At 44.0% G+C, this 5773-nt stretch overlaps 1 long non-coding RNA gene across 1 annotated transcript; it reads right to left on the reverse strand.

Moving 5' to 3' along the window:
* Nucleotides 1-380: 380 nt before the first annotated feature.
* On the reverse strand, nucleotides 381-3561 carry LOC147976249 (uncharacterized). The gene is made up of 2 exons (XR_015602128.1): nucleotides 3169-3561; nucleotides 381-649 (listed from the first exon to the last, which is right to left on the reverse strand). It is a non-coding gene; the product is annotated as an uncharacterized LOC147976249 (long non-coding RNA).
* Nucleotides 3562-5773: the final 2212 nt, after the last annotated feature.

The following is a 5773-nucleotide window of genomic DNA, read 5'->3' on the forward strand; positions in this document are numbered from 1 at the left end:
AATGAGAAAAAAATTGCTTATGTGAAGACTAGTAAAATTTGTATGCTTGTATCATGAACAAAATGCTTTATGTGCTGGTTATACTGTTGAACTCATTCATGATGCTACTGAAAATTATTATGAGGGAGGAATACATGCTTGTAGGAGTTGCAATAATATCAAGTTTCCTTTCTATGTGCTTAAAGTTTTGAAGTTATACTTGCTTTGCCTTCCTATGCTAGTTGATTCTTGTTCCTATAAAATGTGTGCTCACAAAATCCCTAGGCATAGGAAGTGGGTTAGGTTTATGTGATGCCTTTGATTTGCCCGTACACTAATCATACACGTAAATGTGTACAATCAAGATCAAGGACTCACGGGAAGATATCAGAACACAACTCTAGACACAAAATAAAATAATACAAGCTTTTTATTACAAGCTAGGGGCCTCGAGGGCTCGAATACATAAGCTTGAATGCACAAGAGTCAACAGAAGCAATAACATCTGAGTACGGACATAAGTTAAACAAGTTTGCCTTAAGAAGGCTAGCACAAAAGTAGCAACGATCGAAAAGGCGAGGCCTCCTGCCTGGGACCTCCTAACTACTCCTCGAAGCCGAACTCCATGTAGAATCATCCTCGGGATCCTCTAGCTCCTGGACTCCATCATCTGGTAGAGACATCCGAGAAAAAAGAGGAAAAGGGGGGAAAGAGGGAGCAAAGCAACCGTGAGTACTCATCCAAAGTACTCGCAAGCAAGGAGCTACACTACATATGCATTGGTAACAATGAAAGGGGTAGTATATGTGGACTGAACTGCAGAATGCCGGAATAAGAGGGGGATAGCTAGTCATATCAAAGACTACGCTTCTGGCCGCCTCCATCTTGCAACATATAGAAGAGAGTAGATGGTAAGTTCACCAAGTATCATCGCATAGCATAATCCTACCCGGCGATCCTCTCCTCGTCGCCCTGTGAGAGAGCGATCACCGGGTTGTATCTGGCACTTGGAAGGGTGTATTTTATTAAGTATCCGGTTCTAGTTGTCATAAGGTCAACGTACAACTCCGGGTCGTCCTTTTACCGAGGGACACGGCTATTCGAATAGATAAACTTCCTTGCAGGGGTGCACCACATTTCACAACACGCTCGATCCCCTTTGGTCGGACACACTTTCCTGGGTCATGCCCGACCTCGGAAGATCAACACGTTGCAGCCCCACCTAGGCACAATAGAGAGGTTAGCACGCCGGTCTAAATCCTATGCGTGCAGGGGTCTGGGCCCATCGCCCATTGCACACCTGCACGTTGCGTACGCGGCCGGTGAGCAGACCTAGCAACCTCCATTACAAAGGAAGTTGCGTTACGCGGTCCAACCCGGCGCGCGCCGCTCAGTCGCTGACATTAAGAAGGCTTCGGCTGATACCACGACGTCAAGTGCCCATAACTGTTCCCGCGTAGTTGGTTAGTGCGTATAGGCCAGTGGCCAGACTCAGATCAAATACCAAGATCTCGTTAACTGTGTTATCTTGAAGTAACCGCGAACGCCGACCAGGGCCAGGACCACCTCTCACCTAGGTGGTCTCCACCTGCCCTGTCGCTCCGCCACAAAGTAACAGTCGGGGGCCGTTGGGAACCCGGGCCCACCACTACATGGATGGAACCACCTGCCCCTTCAGCCCCCATATCCGAATCACTTGCGGGTACTCAACGAGCCGACCCGACTTTAGTCACAACATGTATCACATATTATGTATATAAGTATATTCCCGTGATCAACTCCCAAGTGATCACGGTCCGATAGTATAGCATGGCAGACGGACAAGAATGTAGGGCCACTGATGGAATACTAGCATCCTATACTAAGCATTTAGGATTGTAGGTAAAGGTAACAACAGTAGTAGCAAGGACAATGCTATCCATCAGAATAGGATTAACGGAAAGCAGTAACATGCTACACTACTCTAATGCAAGCAGTAGAGAAAGGAATAGGCGATATCTGGTGATCAGGGGGGGCTTGTCTGGTTGCTCTAGCAAGAAGGAGGGGTGCTCGTCGATGTAGTCGATCTCGGGGGTATCGGCAACAGTCTCAGGGTCTACCGGAAAGAATCAACGGAGGGGGAACACAATAAATAACAGAGCAATCAAAGCATCACAAAGCATAACAGGGCAATACGCGGTGCTAGGTGTTCCCTAACACAGTACGAGGTGATACCACAAAGGGGGAAAACAACCGAAAAAGTATCTCTGATGTTTCGCGTTTTCGGACAGATGAACTGGAGGGGGAAAGTTGCATGTTCGCTATGCTAGGGACGTGTGGCGAACGAACGGGCTGCGTATTCAGATTCATCTTGTCATTCTAAGCAACTTTCATGTATAAATTAGTTTCATCTGAGGTACGGTTTATATTATATTAATTTTCAAAGTTTTAGTAATTTTTTTGGGAATTACCAAATTTATTATTAATTTGAAAATAAACTGAAAATATTTTTTATACTCAACTGCAGCTATTCGGAACATGACAGGTGGGCCAGGAGGTGGCTGAGTCAACAGGTCATTTGTTGACTGTTGACTGGTCAAACAAGGGCCAAGGGACCCACCTGCCATTGGCTGGTTCATCTCAGTGAGCAGGTTGACTAGTCAACTTGGTGCAGTGGGACCCAACAGTCATTGTCACAAGTAAATAACCAGTGTTTAATTAAACCATTTAGTTAAATAGTGGGGGTGGGGCCTACTTTCAATGGCTACACTAATTAATAATGTTTAATTTAATTGGGGGTTATTTAGGGGATGGGCCCCATGTGTTAGTGATTACTTGGATTAGTTTATCTAGTCTGTTAATTATGCCCGTGATTAATTAGGTGTGGGTCCCATTTGTCGGTGACTCAAAACATAATTAGGAGCTGGGTTAAAGGCGGCACGTCAGCATCACCGAAGAAATTCGCCGGCGACCAGGGCGGAGGGGCTCGGGACCTCGTCGGAAAACCGCCACAGGCGTCGGCTTGACGTGCAGCTAGGTGCGTTCGGAAGCCCGCGGCAATGCGCGTCGCGCAGTGGTCGTGGCAGTAGAGGGGATGGTCGAACCTGACCGGAGAAGCAACGACGGTGGCGGCCGGAGCAAGGCAACGACAGCAGCGCGCTAAGGCTCAAATTCGAGGGCGAACATGAGGGGTTCGACGCAGTAGCTCACCACGAGCTCGCTGCAGGGGTTGAGGTAGCCGGAGGGCGTCGATGGTGAGCGGCTCGACGAGGATCGGAGAGATGACCTAGGTTGAAGAAGAGACGTCGGCGACGACTTGGTGAAGCTCCTGCTCGCTGGCGTTGGCGTGGAGGTCGAAGGGCAGCCCCTCGAATCATCGGCCTGCTCAGGGAGGTCGGTGGCCGTGAGGTTCATGGCGGCGCGACGTCGAGCGCGGTCGGGCGGTTGTGGGGAGAGGAAGCGGCACGAGGTAGGAGAGAATGGATCTAGGGCGGCCTCGGCTCGCAGCAGAGCAGTGGGGAGGCGAGGCCATGGGGATCGGGCGCCGGCCTGGCTACCCTGGCGCTGGGGGGTTGGGTGTGTGGCGGCGCTGGGAGGAAGACGACGGAGACAGGTGTGGGGGGGGGGGGGGGGGGGGGGGGGGGGGGGGGGTTAGGTCACAGGGGAGAGGCCATATAGGCCAGGAGAGGTGCGGCTGGGCCGGCCAGTTGGGCCAAGGCCCAGGGTCCCTTTGCCCGTATTTTTGTTTATACTTGTTTCCTTTTTCTTTTTATTTATTTTCTTTTCTCTCATGTTCTGTTTTGCAAATAGTTAGGCCACAAAAGTACTTTTACAAAAAAGGGACCTAGCTCATAATTAGCAGTGCAGTATACACTAGCACCAAAAACTAGTTTGGGCAAAACATAATTTCATATTTAACTTAGATTAAATAAAAGGTCAATAAATATTATCTTTAGTCACTGTTTGAGGATGTTTGAGTCACTTACCCAATTCCAGTAATGTTGGTTTCAATTTTAGAATTGTTCTGGAAATTTTTTTATTTAATGAACAATCTAGTTTCTAATTTGAACAACTTTTATTGTTTGCCTGAATTTGAATTTGAATTCGAACATGAGTTGAGGCATTGCGAGGTTAACAATAGTAATCATGGTGACATGGCATCGTTAATAGGGAATTACTGTAGCTTAAATATCCGGGCGTCACAGTTTAAATGTGCTAGTCATATTCTTCATAATGCTTTCTTTATGTTTCAATTCTTATCTTTTATGTGAGCATCATTGAAATCATCATGCCAAGCTAAAAGGCATTAAAGAAAAGCGCTTGTTGGGAGACAACCCAATATTTACCCTGACTGTTTTTGTGTGTTCTCATGATTAAGCTACTATATTAATCATGTATTATAGCTTTTGTTTCAATAAAGTGTCAAGTAAAACCTTTGGGAGGACTTGGGTGGAAGTTAATGTGATCTTACTGTAAAAAACAAAAACTTTGCGCTCACGAGATTAGCTGTCATTTTTTACAGAAGAGTGCGATTGATTTGATTCTTTTTTCAGAATATTAATAGACAAATTCCTCACGTCCAACAATTTATTTCACAATTTTTGGAGTAGCAGAAGTATGTTTGGTGTTTAGATCATTACAGACTATTCTGTTTCTGACAGATTCTGTTTTCATTGCATAGTTTGCTTGTTTTCTAGTTTCTTTGGTTTATATTTCTCAATATAAATTGTAGAAATGATATGGTACAGTAGGAATTGTGTGAGAAAAATTAGGAACCTTGTCTTTGACAGTACCAAAGTGAATGGTTTACTCTTTATCATTCTAACCTATCTCACGAAGTTTCGTTAAATTTTGTGTGATTGAAGTTTTCAAGCTTTGGGTGAGATATCGATATGAGGAGAATAAGGAGTGGAAAGACCCTAAGCTTGGGGATGCCCAAGGCACCCCAAAGTAATATTGAAGGAATACTCAAGCGCCTAAGCTTGGGGATGCCCCGGAAGGCATCCCCTCTTTCTTCTTCAAAACTATCGGTATACCTTACTCGGAGCTATATTTTTATTCATCACATGATATGTGTCTTGCTTGGAGCGTATTTTCAATTTTACTTGCTGTTTGAATAAAATCATTGGATCTGAAATCTTGAATGAAGAAGAATCCTCCCATGGCTATTTAATTATTTAACTACTCAATATTCTTCACCTATATCTTTTTGGAGTAGTTTGTCATATACTCACGTGCTTCACATGTATCCTATGAGTAAAAGGTTGAATGAATTGAATATCATAAATTTGAATTTATATACGTTTCATATGCTTACAACATGGGGAGTAATGACTTCACACATAATAAGTATAGGTAGTAAACTTATTGGAAGTTAGCAAACACAGAATTAGTCACTTGAACAATTCATGAAAGAATATTGAAGGAAGAGATATTTCACATATAAATATACTATCTTGGACATCTTTTGTAATTATGAGCACTCATTAAAATATGACATGATGAAAAGTGACGTTCTATATCATATAAATATACTATATCACAAGTGGCAATATAAAGTGACGTTTTATTGCATTAAGATTTTGTGCATCAACCATAGAAGCGCATGACAATCTCTGCTTCCCTCTGCGAATGGCCTATCTTTTACTTTTATCTTCTACCCTTATAGAAGAGTCATGGTGGTCATCACCTTTCCTTTTTACACTTTTTCCTTTGGCAAGCACTTTGTGTTGGATCGATCCGGATATATATATATATATATATATATCCACTTGGATGTAGGTTCTCATAAATTATTATTGTTGACATTACCCTT

This window comes from Triticum urartu, chromosome 4A, assembly GCF_056163025.1.
Source record: "Triticum urartu cultivar PI428250 chromosome 4A, HENAU_Tu73, whole genome shotgun sequence".
NCBI lineage: Eukaryota > Viridiplantae > Streptophyta > Magnoliopsida > Poales > Poaceae > Triticum > Triticum urartu.